At 41.9% G+C, this 19,935-nt stretch overlaps 1 pseudogene across 1 annotated transcript; it reads left to right on the forward strand.

The window, feature by feature from the left end:
• The first annotated feature begins 15,759 nt into the window (after positions 1-15,759).
• Positions 15,760-19,291, forward strand: LOC146570579 (uncharacterized; annotated as a pseudogene). The gene is made up of 4 exons (XR_014893206.1): positions 15,760-16,322; positions 16,402-16,539; positions 17,339-17,431; positions 17,918-19,291. The product of XR_014893206.1 is annotated as an uncharacterized LOC146570579 (transcript).
• Positions 19,292-19,935: the final 644 nt, after the last annotated feature.

Consider the following 19,935-nt stretch of genomic DNA (forward strand, 5'->3'; position numbering starts at 1 on the left):
CAGGGAAACACATCAAAGCTCACAGAGAACAGATTTTGGCCTGTTTCCACTGATGACAGGCATGCTATCTGGTGGAGGCTGGATGGTTATGCTGGTCCCTTTATACTGATGCTGATGAAGGAGACAATGATCAGGTGTGTCTGGTTAAAGAGCGAGAAGTCCCAAGGCTCTGGCCACATGGGAGGAGAGTGCCTGGCGGAAGAATAATGTGGAACAGAGAGAAACCATCCCAAGCAATGCCCCTTTGGCAGCTGTAATTACCTGTAGGTTTTTGGAACTGATTAAATGTGACTGCAGTATAATCACAACAGTTCTACCCTGAAAAAACAAAAGTTCAACTAAATCATTAAAAGTCCCAAATTACCATGACATTCATGCCAGTGTTGAGTGTATGTAAACGTCTGACCATGACTGCATCTAACCGTATCCTGGTGTTTAGTTTTGTAATTGGCTAAAGTATCTCAGTTTGATTGTTTTTGTTTTCAGTGTATTTTGTCAATTCATCAATGTTATTTATACAGCACCAAATCACAACAACAGTCGCCTCAAGGTGCTTTATTTTGTTAGGTAGACCCTACAATAATACATACAGAGAAAACCCAATAATCATATGAACCCCCATTATGTCCATGTTAAAGGTTTGTCGAGTTACATAAGGCCAAATTCCAGGCAACTGGGAGTTATATTTCTCACAGAAAGTGCTGGCACACCCTCAAAATGGAAGGAAAAGCTGCATCAACTAAATCCACATGCAGCCTCACAGCCCACCATTGCTCACTGTAAAAATGCCTCTGGTCTGAGCAATGCACCACAAATGCTTTGTTGTTGGCTGTTATTGGCTAAGAGTGAACTGAAGGGTCTTCACGCACACTCAGCATCTAAGTAACTGAAGGACCCTGCGGATTACTTACCTTTACGTATTCTCAGTGCTCATGTGTGCTAGATTTTATTCAGAGTAATTCCCATAACGCTGTTCTCATTTACATTTTTTTCTATTTATCTTGTCAGACAATGAGCAAAAATGAAACAAAACAAACAAAGCCCTTTTAGATTAATGTGCTGCCTCATATTTTGCATTCCGATCGACCAACCAGAGCACGCTGAGCTTTCCAGGATTGGGGCCTTAATAAACACACATGAGACAAAATTACATTAACATTAAAGCATATACACCTATTGTGGAACCCCTAAAATGAAATTCATGATACCGTACATGACAGGCATTTAAAAATTGACCAAAATCAAAACTTGAAAATTTAGCTCATTGGGTCTGTAATCTGTAAGGACATGACAGAGCCTTTAGCCTTAGACCTTTATCCTTGTGCTTAATAACTGTTGCCATTTAACATAATCACAGTCTTTCCTTGACCTTAACCAAGCTGTTTGAATCGTCTACTTTTCTTTTTATTGGGTACCAGATGATGTGAGAATGTTGTCATTGTATCTCAAATGCTTCAAGTCATGTATGAATTTGTAACTTTGATTCAGTGAAGATTTGGAAACTCCTCCACTAGTCTCTGTTCTCATTTTTTTAACAAGGAATTCTGTTTCAAAGTTACTGGAAAGACCCGAGTCTGCACTTAGATTGCATTTCCCTTCTAATGTTGCTGTCCAGAGTACACCATGCATTTGAGTGTTTTTAACAGTTATGATAAATAAGTGAGCTTTGTTAGGTGTTTAGAGCATGCAATGGAAACGTATGTGGTGTAGTAAGAAAGTTATTAATGAAACTTGTCACATCTGCGCTAACACATTTTCGCTATGAAGAACTGGGCTGACATGAATGTCGTCTTAGTTCACCAGCAAGGTTGCTAAATTTTCTGACTTTTACAATAACTTTGCCTTAATTGCACTTGTCAGATGAAAGATAATTTACTTAACAGCAAAAGGAGCAAAAAAATTAATAACTTGTAACAATGTCACACAGACATGTCATATGATATCAAAGAAAGGTTTCATTTAATTAAAATGTGTTTTGAAGTCTAATCACTAAGAATAATTTGTTTATTGTTTTACACAGAAATAGAGTCAAAGTGTTGTATATGAATAATGCTGAGAGATTAAACTTACATCACCAAAACTGTTTGGATAGTTTTCTTGGTGGTGTTTTGAAACAGTAGCGCTGAAGTACCAGAAAGCATGTATAATCAGAATTAGAAGCAGTAAGAGCCAAGAATATCCCTGATATGAAAAAGTGATTTAAATATCTAATTTTGTTAAACAGCTATAGGCTGTTATTCAGACTGTATAATAGGCAGAGCAGGAGATAAAAATCTTCAGAATATCAAAATTATGAAAATCCTTTTGTGTGTTCTTTTCAGACACACTTGGGTACTGCAATGAGAAACAGGAAAAACATGCAAGCTTATCAACACTGCAAGGCAGCCAGGCTTTTGAAGAGATAAGATTTTTTAAGAACATGGTCATGTCGCAATGTAATTCCCCCCCCCCCCCATCAGCTTTATAGAGAAAGCAGTTAATTTTCTAAACTAAAAGTTCAAAATCAAGTTTTAGAAAACTATGAAAAGTAATACTAGAATATGGGATCATAATGGTTATGTTATCAAAGTTACATTTTGAGCTGAACATAGAGTAAAGGCTGGAGGGTCATGCTCTCTTGGGAGTCATATATATAATAGAAGTAAAACATGGTAGTGACTAGAAGCTGCATAAATACCCCCACCAAGCAGGCAGCATCCTCTATACAACACTGCTGCTGAAAAGCCAAGCTGCCAGGGACACAAATATTCCTTCATGGCATGGTAAATATGTCAGTGTGTATCCCGAGATGCAGTGGTGGAAGCTGCTCAACTAAAACATTTAATTAGAAATCAAGCCACTAGTCTTCTGATGTGTTCAGATCCGAAGGCAATCACTTGAATACCATCAGCATTCATGTCTTTATCTTAACCTGCTTGGAGCGCTAGGGATCGGTAATGACACATAGTGTTTATTTTTTGCATAACGTTTATACTCCCAGTATAATCACCAGTGCTGCTTTCACAAAGAATTAAAACTTTGCAAAGGTAAGTTATCTCTTTGAGCCCATATAAGCAGTGCTGTAATCAACAGTGATAACATTAGGATTATTTATTCACCAGTAGTATTCCATAGTAATATGCATACTGTATTCAATATTTAATGCTGTGAATAATAATGAATCACTGATGCAGTATGGGCATTATGAAGAATGTATACATGGAAGCAGCGTATGGTTGGAACTCAGTTAAAGAGGGAGATGTAGAGGGAGTAATTCAGGCAACTAGGCCAGACAGAGGGAGTTAAATGGGCACAGGTGTTTTATGTTGCTTGAGTACTCACTTTTCTTTATTAGCTGTGGTGTACTGGAAGTCATGCCCCTAGGAGGAGACGCAAAATAAAGAGCAGGAGTGTGTACCATGTCTTTGTGTTCTGCTGATTGTTGTTTAAAGGTGGGGTCACACTAGGTGATCCATACCAAGCACTCTGACTTCTAAAGTGTAATTTGTTTAAGTAGAGTGATCGCTACACATCTTCCCGAGATCCTTAAGTTTCTATTTGTTAAAAATAGAGTAATATTATTCAACATCAGCATTTGAATTACTCGTGCAAATATGCCAGATTTTGCCATACAGACTAATTTTCATCTGCAGTCTCTGCAGTTGATCACATTTATAGATAATCACAAAAAAAAACCCATACAAAAAAATCTGAATATAGATAAAAGGTAGAAACATATGTGAGGTATAGAAAAAAATACCCATATTTCATATTAGATATCAAAGATTAAATTAGTGAGGTCAGAGACTTACAATGACACTTCTTCAGCTTATGACAAGTTTGATTATCCAATAACCATTTTTTCTTTGTTTGTGTGTTGTTTGTTTGGTCTGTAATTCTATGTAAGTACAAGTATGCATCACTCAATAAGAAAGAATAAAAGCCATACTATTAAAACGTGTATGCACAATATGATTAAGTGTGCCCTGCTCAAGTAAGCTTGGAGAGCTGGGCCTGACTTTAGGTGGAATCTCTCATACCCGGGCATAAAAGTCCAACTCTTCCTCAATGACAGCTGCCCGTGTGAAGGTTTCCATGTTAAAGTATTAAATAATCTATCAAAGATGCGAGTAGATGAGCAATAGCCCCCCCCCCCCCCCCCCCCCCACACACACACACACACAAAATACAACCATGAACCTCATTGTGCCCACAAGAGAGCTATGTCTGTCTGTGTAAAAGAGAGAGCATGAAAGAGAGTAGTTCAGCTGCCGAGACAAACTGAAGTGTGCTTGGGCCCAGGTCGTTAAACACAATATGGGTGAAAGTAGGCATAGGAGTGAGCAGGGGGGGGGGGGCAAGGCACCCAAGCAATCCTAAAATGAGGTTGTAGCTCCTCTGACCAGTAGGTCATTGGAAGTAGTGCACAGCATGTGGGGAGGGGGTTTGTTTGTTTTTTTATTTTTGTCTTAGAGTGTAAAAGTAAACACAAGCAACAAAAAATGTGTTAAAGGCACAAACCTTATGGATGCTACTAAAGCAACAGAAGCAGCTCTTATGCAAAGGTTGCAAACATTTTTAAAAAGTGGAAAACTAAATAGCTACAGTAACTGGCAAGATTGTGTCGTGAAGTCAATTTTGTTCAGAGCAGTACGGTGGCCCCTAGAGACAAAGCACGTACAAACTCCAAAACACTTGCAAACCCCAAAACACAACGGAAGTGCTCCAGGACGCTAGGGGCAGTGTTGAGCTCGATTTGCAAAATAAACGACAAGTTTGTCTGTATGGGACGGTCTAGTCTTCGTCGCGCTTCCCAGGTTGCCTAGCAACCATGATACTAACCGCTGGAAATGTGTCATACAACTTGGTTTGACAGAAATGAAGGAGAACATATTTTGTTCATTTGTTTGTTTGTTTCTACAAGAGCTTTGTGTGATTTGATAAGTATCTGAGGCTGAGACCACAGGACAGTAAAACATGATTTTTGGGCTTCATTTCTGTACTGAACAGTTATTTCAAGATTAGTTAGTAAATAAGAATTAGCTGATGTTGTTCATGAGACTAAAGTCATATCACTTTGGTAATGCAAATATAATATGGCCAATATTATAGTTATTATCCATCCATCCATCCATCCATCCATCCATCCATCTTCATCCGCTTTGTCCGGGGCCGGGTTGCGGGGGCAGCAGCCTAAGCAAAGAGGCCCAGACCTCCCTCTCCCCAGCCACCTCCTCCAGCTTGTCCGGGGGAATACCAAGGCGTTCCCAGGCCAGCCGAGAGATATAATCTCTCCAGCGTGTCCTGGGTCTGCCCCGGGGCCTCCTCCCGGTGGGACATGCCTGGAACACCTCACCCAGGAGGCGCCCGGGGGGCATCCTTGTCAGATGCCCGAACCACCTCAGCTGGCTCCTTTCGATGTGGAGCAGCAGCTGCTCTACTCTGAGCCCCTCCCGGATGGCCAAACTTCTCACCCTATCTCTAAGGGAGAGGCCAGCCACCCTTCGGAGGAAGCTCATTTCCGCCGCTTGTATCCGCGATCTCGTTCTTTCGGTCACTACCCACAGCTCGTGGCCATAGGTGAGGGTAGGGACGTAGATCGACCGGTAAATTGAGAGCTTCGCTTTTACACTCAGCTCCCTCTTCACCACGACGGACCGGTGCAGCGTCCGCATTACTGCAGCTGCAGCCCCAATCCGTCTGTCGATCTCCGGCTCCCTTCTCCCATCACTCGCGAACAAGACCCCGAGATACTTGAACTCCTCCACTTGTGGCAGGAACTCATCCCCGACCCGGAGTGGGCACTCCACCTTTTTCCGGCTGAGAACCATGGCCTCAGATTTGGAGGTGCTGATCCTCATTCCCGCTGCTTCACACTCGGCTGCGAACCGTTCCAGTGCGAGCTGGAGGCCTTCACCCGATGAAGCCAACAGAACCACATCATCTGCAAAAATCAGAGATGAGATTCTGAGGCCACCAAAGCGAAAGCCCTCCGCCACTTGGCTGCGCCTAGAAATCCTGTCCATAAAAATTATGAACAGAACCGGAGACAAAGGGCAGCCCTGGCGAAGCCCATCACCCACCGGGAACGAGTCCGACTTATTGCCGGCAATGCGAACCAAGCTCTTGCAACGGTTGTATAGGGATCGAATGGCCCGTAGCAATGGGCCAGACACCCCATATTCCCGCAACACCTCCCACAGGACACCCCGAGGGACACGGTCGAATGCCTTCTCCAAGTCCACAAAACACATGTAGACTGGTTGGGCAAACTCCCATGCACCCTCAAGTATCCTGGAGAGGATAAAGAGCTGGTCCAGTGTTCCGCGACCAGGACGAAAACCGCATTGTTCCTCCTGTATCCGAGGTTCGACTAACGGACGAACTCTCCTTTCCAGCACCCTGGCATAGACTTTCCCAGGGAGGCTGAGGAGTGTGATCCCCCTGTAGTTGAACACACCCTCCGGTCCCCTTTCTTAAAGATGGGGACCACCACCCCGGTCTGCCAGTCCACAGGTACTGCCCCTGATCTCCACGCAACATTGCAGAGGCGTGTCAACCAGGACAGCCCTACAACGTCCAGAGCCTTCAGGAACTCGGGGCGGACCTCATCAACACCAGGGGCTCTGCCACCAAGGAGTTGTTTAACTGCCTCAGTGACCTCACCCCCGGAAATTGGCGGGCCATTCCCCTCATCCCCAGACTCTGCTTCCTCCTCGGAAGACGTGTCAGTGGGATTAAGGAGGTCCTCGAAGTATTCCTTCCACCGCCTGACAATTTTCTCAGTCGACGTCAGCAGCGCTCCGCCAGCACTATACACAGTGCAGGTAGAGCACCGCTTTCCCCTCCTGAGACGTCTGACGGTTTGCCAGAATCTCTTCGAGGCAGTCCGAAAGTCTTTTTCCATGGCCTCTCCGAACTCCTCCCACACCCGAGTTTTTGCTTCAGCCACTGCCCGAGCCGCATTCCGCTTGGCCTGTCGATACCTGTCGGCTGCCTCCGGAGTCCCACAGGCTAACCAAGCCCGATAGGACTCCTTCTTCAGCCTGGTGGCTCCCTTCACCTCTGGTGTCCACCATTTGGTTCGGGGATTACCACCACGGCAGGCACCCACCACCTTGCGGCCGCAGCTCAATGCAGCAGCTTCGGCAATGGAGACTCTGAACATGGTCCATTCGGACTCAATGTCCCCAGTCTCCCTCGGAATGCTGTCGAAGCTCTGCCGGAGGTGTGCGTTGAAGATCTCGCGGACTGGGGCCTCTGCTAGACGTTCCCAGCACACCCTCACTACGCGTTTAGGTGCACCAGGTCTGTCCAGCGTCCTCCCCCGCCACCTGATCCAACTCACCACCAGGTGGTGATCAGTTGACAGCCCAGCCCCTCTCTTTACCCGAGTGTCCAGAACATATGGTCGCAGGTCTGGTGATACGATTACAAAATCGATCATCGACCTACGGCCTAGAGCGTCCTGGTGCCACGTGCACTTATGGACACTCTTATGTTCGAACAGGGTGTTCGTTATGGCCAAACTGTGGTTAGCACAGAAGTCCAATAACAGAGCACCGCTCGGGTTCAGATCAGGGAGGCCGTTCCTCCCAATCACGCCCCTCCAGGTCTCGCTGTCGTTACCCACGTGAGCATTGAAGTCTCCCAGCAGGACAACAGAGTCTCCAGGTGGAGCACCCTCCAGCACCCCCCCCCCCCAGGGACTCTAAGAAGGCTGGGTACTCTGAACTGCCACTCGGCGCATAAGCGCAGATGACAGTCAGGACCCGTTCCCCGACCCTAAGGCGCAGGGAACAAACCCTCTCGTCCACCGGGAAAAACCCCAACGTACCGGCAGCAAGCCGAGGGGATATTAGGATACCCACCCCAGCCCGCCGCCTCTCACCAGGGGCAACTCCAGACTGAGACAGAGTCCAGCCCCTCTCCAGGAGACTGGTTCCAGAGCCCAAGCCATGTGTAGAGGTGAGCCCGACTATATCTAGCCGGTACCTCTCAACCTCACGCACTAACTCAGGCTCCTTCCCCACCAGAGAGGTGACATTCCATGTCCCTATTGCCAGTCTTGGCAGCCGGGGGTCATTCCGCCAGGGCCTCCGCTCCTGGCCGCCACCCGGCACACAATGCACCCGACCCCTATGGCGCCTCCTGCGGGTGGTGGGCCTGCGGGAGGATGGGCCCATGTCTCCTCTTCGGGCTGTGGGACCATCTGGGAACTCTTCTTGCCACCAGACGCTCGCCCTCGGGCACCCTCCCCGGGCCTGGCTCCAGGGCGGGGCCCCGGTAACCCTATCCCGGGCAGGGTAAACTGTTCCCTCGGTGTCCTTTTCATAAGGGTCTTATGAATCGCTCTTTGTCTGGTCCCTCACCCAGGGCCAACTTGCCATGGGAGACCCTACCAGGGGGCAAAAGCCCCCAGACAACATAGCCCCTGGGATCCCTGGGACACACAAACCCCTCCACCACGATAAGGTAGGTATAGTTATTATATTAATCATTATTAGCTATTACAGTAGTGAACATGAACTCTGTGTCAAATACTGAGCTTCAGTACAGATTCAAGTTGCAGTTATTTATATGTCTTATCACCTTAAATCTTCACTCAAAGACAAGTATCTTTGACAGTGCATATATAGGTGTATCATATATAAGAGACAAATGTTGTTCCTTCAGTATGTTGGCATTACTAAATTTGGCTCATTGCTTACATATATTTATAAAAAGAAAATGTACGAGCTGTGATAACTGTTTCTGATAAAATGAAGAGTAGACTGATATATGAAATATTCCTTTATTGGGTGAGAAAATCAGACCATGTCATAACTGCTTTAAGTCATACAGAATAGATATCAGAGCCTTAAACAGGCTGACTTCTGCTAAATGGGTCAAACTGGGCAGAAAGTATACAAACACATAACATCCTTATAGAATATGTAACACTATAGATCAACTTACCTCAGAATATATAAAGCATATAAACAATTACAGCAATATGATGCAACAAACACAGCAGTGCTACTAATCCAAAATACTCAAAGCTTCATAGAACTGAAACAAACATTTATTTTTAGCTCCATTCTGCTGCTGATACATACTTTAGGTTTCTGAATATTACACTTGTTGCTGCCTTTCATAGTGTGTAACTTGAAGGCCCTGAGTACTTTCTCCCACACTGAAAACACTGGAATGATAACATTATTTGAACATTACCTAATAAGACTGATTCAGGACAGACAATTAGTTATTTTAAACTTTTCTAGCAGTCCTTCACAAACAGGGAACAGTCTGTCTATTCTCTCCATCTGTCAGCTGCTGCTGGCTCTTCCTCCTCCTCTTCCTCACACACTGCTGAGTTTGTCCTGGTGGATCATCAGGGGTGCAAAGCCTCACAGATGATGTGCAGCAGTGGGTCCCTCAGTCTGTCCTCACTCTGGACACTTGCAGTTGTCACACTTGGAAATCAAATGTGTGATAAGCTGCAGGATTCAAACACAAGTGTAAGTTATAAATACATGTTCATACTTTTATTACACAATCAGAGAGAAAGAAACAGAGAGAGAGTGCAGGACAGACAGACAGGTGGCAGTCTCGGGTGTATACACTGCTACAAAACAGCACAAGAGAAGGAGGATTCAGTGTTTGTGATATTACGAAACAAGAAGAGTTCCCAGATGGTACAGTGAACACATGTGTGACTCCTGTGATTAAAGCATCTTTCTTTCAGCTTAACGAGTGAACCGTCAGCTCGTTCAAACACACGTTAAAGTCCGTTTGGCTCGACACCACCGAACAGAGGCAGCAATATAACATAGCTAACATTAACAGTGCAGTGAATCCTGCTTGTGCCGTGATATTCAGGACTGCAAACCGAGCAGCATCACTGACTTTCAGCTTGTTGTGTTTGTGGATATATGACTGACTTTAATTATCCATAAAATCATCACACTCTCTGTAAGATTAAAGTCAACTATTGAACGGCGTATATTTTGAAGTAAAGGCTTTAAAACCAAGTTAGTACAAACATCGCTAATGTCACATAACTTTCCCGACATGTTGCCAACAGTAATGTTTTAATGTTCTTCATTATAAAAACATTTGCGCATAAATAAGTGACATAATATTCAGTACTTACTTCTGAAAGTTTATTCTTTGGCGTCTCCGCTTCCGCCGTTTTTTTCGGCAAAATTATCCACACCACCGCCGCGCTATGAAATCTGGGATATGTTGGGCCATGAAGGCTACACTGACCCATCCTTAAAATTCAGGGAAATTAAGGACGCATTTGAGGGCCGCATTTAGAGCAGCCTTTGAATTTGGACAGCCTTCATCGTGTCGCTGTGACGTAATCGGCCTTAAAATGCGGCCTTTAAGGCTGTCACTACCCGATCCGTACCGGAAACCCGATCGGTACCCCGCATGCGCAAATCTTACGTCACTTCCTCTCTTTGCCAACATTGCGACATTCAATATATTTGAATGATACGGTTAGCGCCCAGTTAGCTCCTAGCATTTCTCAACAGCTCTCCCTCCTTTTCGACTACCGTGACATTTAAACAATGGATAATCCGTATACAAAGAAATTCATGCTTTTCTCCTCAACAGAGAGCGTCCCCCGATTGAGCAACAGTGCTGTAAAATAAGAAGAATGGCGCCTAATTACAGAGTTAATAATGCAGACTTTGTAATATCTCACGTGTAGATTCATCAGCCAGATGAAGTGTTTACTGACAATTGACAGTGATAGCGCACATCATCATCACTATTCCAACAATCCTTTCCTCACAGACAAGCATAAACACACTCGACTATCACTAAATCAAATTTAACACACGTTTGTAATGACGATAATTCAGTTTATAATAGGGTTTATTTGCTCGGTCAGCAGGTGGCGCTATCCTCGTACACTGGGGAGTAAACTGCCATTAAACGAACAGAAGAAGAAAAAAAACATCTGCACATGCGCGGTACGGATCGGGTAGACACGATTTGTACGGTCAGACTTTACACATGCGCAGTAAGGATCGGAGAGTCCTGATCCGTAACTTTCTTTTTATTTTTCGTTTTTGTCTACATTGTACTGAAATGCTTCATTATTGCAAACATTTTAAGATATACTTGTTATTCTTAACATCTTAACAGATACTCTGACCCATAACTATCGTAAAACGCTACGACCGGAAGTAGAAACCTTTCGCGCATGCGGGGTACCGATCGGGTTTCCGGTACGGATCGGGTAGTGACAAAGGCTGCAGACCCTGAATTGGGATACAGCCCAAATCCGGTCATTGGTACTTCCTGGCTTGTGTAGTTACTTGGTAACAAAAGCTCAACACTGCCCCTAGCGTCCTGGAGCACTTCCGTTGTGTTTTGGAGTTTGCATGTGTTTTGGAATTTGCAATTGTTTTGGAGTTTGTATGTGCTTTGTCTCTAGGGGCTACCGTAGAGCAGTGCTGGAAGTAACATATTACTCTGCTGTAATTACAATACATTTTCAATAATGCAATAAAGCAATTTATTACTGTACATTCCGCAATTACAGTTCAAAAACAATTATGTAATTATTTGGGTTACAAAGGTTTTTCAGTGATCTGCAGTTGGGGTGGACAGAAAAAAAAAAGACAATCAAACAAACATGTTTTTTTTTTTTTTCCTGCACTTGCTACAGCTGATTCCAGTTTACAGTGGCTTGCAAAAGTATTCGGCCCCCTTGAACCTTTCCACATTTTGTCACATTACAGCCACAAACATGAATCAATTTTATTGGAATTCCACGTGAAAGACCGATACAAAGTGGTGTACACGTGAGAAGTGGAACGAAAATCATACATGATTCCAAACACTTTTTACAAATAAATAACTGAAAAGTGGGGTGTGCGTAATTATTCACTTGGAGATCATGTGAGGAGCTCAGTCATTCGAAACAGACTCAGAGTAGAGCAGCTGCTCCTCCACATTGAAAGGAGATATAGCAGAGGTGGTTCAGTCATGTGACTAGGATGCCCCCCTCCCCAAGAGGTCCCCAGAGTGAGGAAAGTCTGTACTTCTCTACCCAGACTGCTGCCCCCATGACCCGAACCCAAATAAGTGGAACAAAAAGCATGGATGAGTTGTTCTAAAGAGGTCATTGAACTTGAGATTATCAACTTGCAACAAGTCACTTCATAAAATTCATGATATTCCACAATCAGCTGTAAGTGATCTTTTAGAAAAAAAGGGAAGTGATTGGGAAATGCTGTAAATCATTGAATGAGTGGTAGATGACATAAGGTTACAGAGCAAGCAGCTCTAAGAGGGCTTTGGAGTTGACGTCACGCCGCAATGCATTGTGGGAGCGCGGCACCATTTTCGGGGTCTACGAATCAAAACAAACACACTGTGTTGGGACGACGATTACAAGATGCTAAAAGCAGCTCAAAAGAGAATGGACTGTATAGAGACCGATTTCGTTCAGAGGCGAAGCAGCGGTACTTGTGGACCTGTACGAAATACGGCCGTGGAGGATGATGTGTTGGTTGTTGTGAGGGCGCTGAGTCAGCGCGTACAAGTCGTCATTCAAGTCAGCTCGAGTACTGCGAGTGAAATGTGTTTGATTTCCCTGCAAACATTCAGGTTGGTGCAGCATAAATTCATTCCTAAGGGGGGAAATTACAGTGAGAACATGTGGAGGCTGTTAGGTGGATAACATAGTGAGTTCAGTGCATTGATGTGACATTGTCCTGAAGGATTTAGTTATTCTTTATGGTTAAAGAAATTGCAATGATTTATTCATATTTATTATAAATAATTCTAATTATACATCTTGCTTCAATATTTGTATCTTGTGTCACTAAAAATACATTTTATTTTAATTTTATACATTAATGACCTGCAGAATCTCCTTATCATATTAAGTGATTCATAATTGTGCAATGGATATGTTGTCCAGTACTTTCGCCCATTTGGTGTATTGATTTGCACATATTCCCATTTTTGCACATATTCCCAATTTGTAATAAGCTCAGCATGAGAAACGAAATGGTTTCCATTAAATTTATCTCAATGTTTTGGCATTTGATAATGTTTTAAATTCACTGGTTGCAATATCCTTGTTCCATGACTGTGAGGTCAGATAGAGACATTTTACCTCAGTCTAACTTTTACTGACAAAACACTGACTTGCCAAGGCTAATTCATAGTATAGTGATATACTATGAATGTTCTGGTCTCCTTGATGCCAGTGTTTGAAAAATGTCCACGATTTTCCTTTTGCTTCATTCTGTCTTTGTTAAGAAGAAAAGACTAAACTCTAAAAATTGGCTCACAATGCCTTCCATGAAATGCTAAAGAAGTCCTTAAGAGACCCGTTGATCAACAAAGTTGCTGCCAAGAGCTGTGTTTTTGTTTAAGAGAAATAAACATAAAACAGATATTCTGTTTTAGAAACATCACTAAATGCACTGTAAGTATATCTATCTATTTTCTTGCAAGAAAAATGAAAACAACAACAACAAACAAACCCATAAACCACCATAGCTGCACTATGAATAAATTAGTATATTTCATGAAATTACAGTGTCTCTAATCTCCTGCATTGCTTGTACTTTCATCCTCAGGAATAGCAGTAGATGAATCGTGTCTATAAAAATGTGTGATTACCAAAAGAGATTATATCAATCTTGCTTTTGGCAGTGTAGGTGTGTCTTATGAATTTATGGATAAAATATAAAAGCAAACCTTAAATTTTGAAAATTTGGATTGAAAAGGAGAGTATTTGACAAAAATGGACAGGGAGCACCAGCTGAATAATGCATATGTAAAGCAGTTTCTTTGAAGTTTTATACAAATCACAGCAAGAACATAGGTTTAGGCTCAGAATTGGTGCCCACATATTTCCCACATACATCCAAAATAATGGTAACTGGGCTGTGGGATTTGGCAGGTGGTTGGCAGTCCCATTATAGCAATACAGTGCAGGGAAATGACCCACTTAGAAATAAATCACTGAGCCGGTACATACATGAGCTGGGCGCTCATGTATGTACCGGCTCACTCCTGGTGGCCGATTGGCGGGGCCGGGCGCCTGTGGCCCGGCTGGGCTCCTTCCGGGGGTGGGATGCCCTCAGGCCTCTGGGCCTGAAGCTCGGTCCTCTCTGGCACAGCTGCCTGCCGGCAGAGCCCGTGGGCATGCCACTGCAACCCCCTCTGGCATCTGCTCCGTGGGGATCTACTCAGCTCTTCCCAGGAGGGTGGCACGGTTCCCCCCCTTTTGGTGGTCCTCCTCGGGTCCTCGTACTCTGGGGCCTCTGGATGTCTGGGGCCTGGATCTCCTCCATACCTGCTTCATACCCTGGAGGACGGGGCTATGGCTCCCCACACTCCCTAGCAGATCGTTACATGGAGAAACCTTTGGAATACAAGCATGCTGATCCACACAGGTGTGCACACAGGTGTACACACGGGTGTTCACAGACGCGGACTACAGCTTTCTTGGCTGCTGCTTCAAAGCACGTTGTGCGCTGTCTATCTTGTGTGCTGCACAATATCGTTTATTATTTACTATCTACTGATATCTACTGCTAGCTAGTTTATTGTGATGGTGCTGTTTTTTTTATTATGTCGCTCTTTGTTGTTTGCTTTCTCTTCTGTTTTTTTTCTCCATACAGGTGATCCAGGTGTTTTGTTTGTTTTTCTTTTTTTTTCTTTATAGACATGCTGTGGTAAGCTGACTTGTCCTGCTGCTTCTGCTCCAAGGTTTACTGCTCTTTTGATTTAGCCAATAATGTTCTGAAGTGTATAAATCCATGCTCCACACTCTAAGAAATGAAACATGGGCTTTTTAAAAATTAATTCTTAGTTTTATGTTCAATATACTTAAAATTGTTAATCTTATGGGTGTAATTAATATTTTTAAATTTGATTTAATTAATTCTATACCGTTTTAATGTTAAATAATATTGATATTTCCAATTTATTGAACACATTTAATTAAATCCAAAGAGCCCTTTCCACATCCTTTCTGAGCATGCGCAGAGAAGGAAAAAAAAATCTTCGCGCATACGCGTTGACCTTCTTCATCGACGCCACAGTGTGCTTTGGCCACGTGTCTGGAAAGAGGGATTAATCACGATTCATCCGTTGGAGTTAAGGTCATTTCTTCCTATTTTTAATAGAATATAATTTAACTAGTACTTTGTGATAATATATGGCGTATATTTTTCCGGTAAATATGTGGGCAGTATGTGTTCTGTAGGTTGTAGCATTTTGCTAGCATTGGAAACATTCATTTGCATATTGTCCCATCTGCGTTTAAAATTTCATTCGAACTCCGAATAGCACACTTATTTTATTTGTTTTATTGCACTATCAAGTTAGGAGAACGTTAGCCCGAACAAGAATTGGGATACATGTGCAGTGATTGTCGACGAGTCCATACTCTGTTTCACTGAAGAGAACCGCTAGCTGCGTAGTTTGCATATCTTCGCGCATCAAGTCTCAAAGAGACCTCAGAAGGTGACCCCTGCTTGCCCCCAAAAATAAAATCAAGTATACTGGGTGGTTATTGCTCCGTTTGTTTGCTACGGTGTCAAAGATATTGCACTTTTATTTAATAGGTCATTGAGAGTTGAAGAGCCCCCCCCCCCCCCCCCCCCCCCCAAAGCAAAACGACAACGGCCAAAAATAGGCCAAAACATGCCACAAAATGCTCTGCTTGGTTAGTGCTTGTTTGCCGGTAAAATTAACATTTGTGCTGCTACGGTTAACCGGTTATTAATGTTTTATTTTTCCGCGATGACGTCACGGGCGTCGAGCACGCTCCCCGTGCTTACGGGCGCGAGTGAGCGTCCGGGTGATGTAGAAGTCGTAGGAAATGCTCGCTCGCACCCGAGCATTTTGTGGCATGTTTTGACCTATTTTGGGCCATTTTCGTGTTGCTTTGGGGGGGTGAACTCTGAATGACCTATTAAATAAAAGTGTAATATCTTTGACACCTAGCGATACAAACGAGGATTTTACCAGCACAAACCGATACAAACGGAGCACTAGCCACCCAGTATACTTGATTTTATTTTTGGGGGCAAGTGGGTCACGTTCACAGACTGGGCTGGTAAACGTGCTCACAGGAACAGATTTATGAAATGAGTAATAGAAATTTTGGAGCATTTGAAATTTAACTTGTATTATTAATACATTTTAAAAGAAACAGGATTGTTCTTAAGTTTAGACCATCTCTGTGCTACCCCTTTGCATGTGTCTCACTGTATACGATTAATTTTTTCTGTTTTTCTTTTTCTCTCAGGTTGCTGGTTGTGGAATTTGGAGCTGCGGAGATTTGAGCTGTGCTCCAAAAGTGCATGTTGAAGGTACCTAATGCTTTCATATTATTTACTTTTTCCTTAATACGCAATTTTACATTTTGAATTCTCTTATTTGGTCTTTTAGGTTATCACCACAGTTCCACTGCTGTCCACATTCATGAGCAGTCTTGAAGAGTACTCTGACCAGTTGATGAAGATTCTACGAAAAAAAGGAGGGGAAACAGCGCGGCGGATCACAGCAGCGTTGTCTGCAATTTCACAGGTATTCTGTCTTGTTATAATGTTCTGTAACTAATAGATTAGTTGCAGGTTGATCTCAGGTCTGGTTATTAACCTGTATTTTTAACTTTCTTGGGTCATTTTATTCTTGTTCTCTCCTGCGTTATACTTCTCATCTCGCTTTTGGCTTATATTCTGAACTTGGTCCTGACACAAAGCAGAACTAAGTAACTCATGCCCCTAGAGGCCATAAGTGCCGTTGCTGGCATTGTAGCTTTTTTCTTTTCTTTTCTTTTTTTTTGTTACTCATTAATTGTCCAAAGGAATAATTAGCTACACTGAGAAAAGACAAAGGCAGACAACATTTCACATTTCGCCACAACTCAGTGACACAGTAGATTATTTTTTTTCACTCAAACTTGGTATAAATACTGCAAATGTGGTGGTAGCCCGCATACCTCATATTAACGTGACAGTGTGTAGTTTTTTGTCATTAATTTTTGGAAATCTCTATCAAAATGTTTTTGATTCCTTTGAACAGTACTCCTATGCAACAACACTTATCTTCCTTCTTTCGGGTGGTACACCACGCTAAAGCTGCATTTTCCACGACCCAATGTATCGCAATCAGTGTAATTGGACTCATAACTTATAATCTTTATGGGAATGAATTGGTAAGCTTCTCATTCTCTAACACAAAAAACTACTTGCTTGCAAAAAGCATGTTTAAAATTACTTAAACAATTATGAATTGGTTAAAAAACAATAAAAATTGACTTAAGTTCTGTGGGGGTCTCTAAAAACTTCAAAAAAGTAATTGCGCTGCATGTGTTGTTGTTTAGAGTTCCCGAATCGAAGTGAAGCGTGAATGCATCCTTAAAGCTGTGATTATATACCTGAATGAGAACCCTGAAAATCTCATCAAAGAGTACATGGTAAGTTTATTTTTAAAGGGATATTCCACCCCTCAGTAAAATTTTGACTGTCATAATTCCCAGAGTTTTGTAAGTTGAAAAATGTATTTTCTAAACAAGCCCAGGCATTCTCCTGTTCTGGCAGCAATCAGTTTTCTTTAAATTAGCTCACAACAATAAAGTGCATGGGAAATACTAGGATTTTGTTTCCATTCACTTACATTGTTTTATGCGAAACTAAAGAAAATGACCCTGGTCAGCAGAATATTGATAATATTATTAATGCATACTCCTTCTGCCCTCTGTCCATGTTTCATGTATCTTCTTCTTGGTCTTTATTTGGTGATAGTCTTAAATCCACATTTTTCTTTGGTCTGTTCTCCTCAATCTCATTCAGGGATATGTGTAATTAAGATAGTGTGGACCATTTTAACTAAAATGGAGTGAATAGATAGATGATGCAAGGACCAAAATACAACGGATTTAAAATATTTCTGTCCTTTTCAGGATTTCAACGTGATGGAAGCTGAAGAGCTTGAGAGGATGGATTTGGCGTGTTTATAAAATAATCCATGAAGGAGCACAGCCTGATTACTCCCTTAAAGATGTTGGCATCATTATCGAGAGATGCACAGTCTTGCAGGATCTTCACGATGTGACGAGCGGGTGTGCACTTTTGTTTGGGCTAATTTACTGCCTCAATCTGAGTTACCCAAAGCCACTTCGCTACACATTTGAGTTCTTCCAGAAGGTGCTCATGGGACTGGAAGACAAAAAACTGTCTAACAAAATACAAGTGCTGAAGAACAAACTCTGCCAAAAGGAGACGCAATGACTCTTCTAGATTGAAATGTCTCCCAAAATAAGTGCTCTGTTTTACTGTTTAAAAGTTTATAAATATATATATGTTGATCCTTGTTTGTAAATATTTTGTCATAGTTTTTAATATTTAGGAGATTTACTCTTTTGATTGTGGAAAAGAAAACATAATTCAGAAACTGAGTTTTTGGAACTGAGGACAAAATTACGCAGATGGATATATTTTCTTGTTTCACAACATTTTCTTCAGTTTGAGTTGCTGTGGTAATTCTGCAGACTGTAGCCATTGCAGACCTACAACTGTAGATCCTGAAATCATCCTACTCCTCACTACACTGTCACTTAGTTGAAACTGGAAAGTTGTTTCAGATGTTTACATTTTATTTTACACACTTCGTTTAATGTTGCATTATGCAGTGTTGTTTCCCTGTTTAAGCTTTGCCTCATTGAAGGCTTTTGTTCAAGTTGTTAAAGCAACACAATTTTTTTTTTTTTTTTTTTTTGTATTTACACTTCATATTAGTTCTCGTGTACCAGGTTTCCATTGTAGGTCAAGGATCTTGAGTGTTATAAATGTTAAAGTGTATGTGCAAACAAATGTGAAAAGGTTCTAAGGTTTTCACCTGTACTCAAGTTAAGTACTGGATTTTTGGTCTTAGCATTTAATTAAGAATATTTTGAGATTTGCTATATGCATTTTTTTATTGTAAAATTTATTATATAATAGAAAACTTATAATTCTGAATCCGATTTTTGGAACTGGGGACTAAATCGTTTTTACCTTTTTGTGTCACTTAACTATTTTCTGTACTGTAATTGCATTATACAGTGATTTTTAAGTTGCTGTGGTAAATCTGCAGATCTGACTATAATCACAGTTGTATTGAATTTGACATCTTACGGCACACTACAATGTCACTTTGTTGAAACTCGGAAAGTTGTTTCCAATGTTTAAATTTTGGTCATGCACTTTAAGCATTTAATATTGCCTTATGCAGTGTTGTTCCCTGTAGAAGCTTTGCCTTGTCAAGGCTCACCGTAAATAAAGTTGTTGATGCAGCACCCTTTTTTTGCATTTACACTTTATGTAAGCTTTAGTGTAAGAGTTTTCTATTGAAGTGCAAGGATCTTGAATGTTATAAATGGTAACTCGTGAGCAAGTGTAAAAAGGTTTTTGAGTTGTCACCTGTACTCTGTAGTTAAGTGTTAGACCTTTGCTGAAGACCTCTGAAAGGTCCAAACACCTAATTACAATGTATAGATGACAACTCAGGAACCTTTCTAGACTTGTTTTGTTGATACCTAAACATTTAGCATATAGATGAAACTATTAATTAAATCATAATTAATCAAATTAATTAGGTCCAAAACGCAATCTAAATGGTGCCATTAAATTCAAATTAATATTGTCAATTGAACCTAAAGCAATACAGTTAATAAAATGAACAAAGTGTTTAAATTCTAATTAATGGTGTTAAATAATAACAATGAAAGGAAAGCTGTTGCTTTTATAGAACAATTTCACTTCTGATATACATCACCATTGAAATTGCAGATAACAACCATATTGATTTATGTTTAATTGACCAGGTTTTGTGGAAAAGATTGCCTTAACTTTGTCAATTAAATCCAACGTTTTATTTCTTAGAGTGCACACAGGCTACTTTTTCTTTTTGTAACTCCTTACCACTATAAGCAGGGCTGCA

This window comes from Mchenga conophoros, linkage group LG7, assembly GCF_057382185.1.
Source record: "Mchenga conophoros isolate Kocher_MC1m ecotype Shallow Benthic linkage group LG7, M_conophoros_male_GT1.1, whole genome shotgun sequence".
Lineage (NCBI taxonomy): Eukaryota > Metazoa > Chordata > Actinopteri > Cichliformes > Cichlidae > Mchenga > Mchenga conophoros.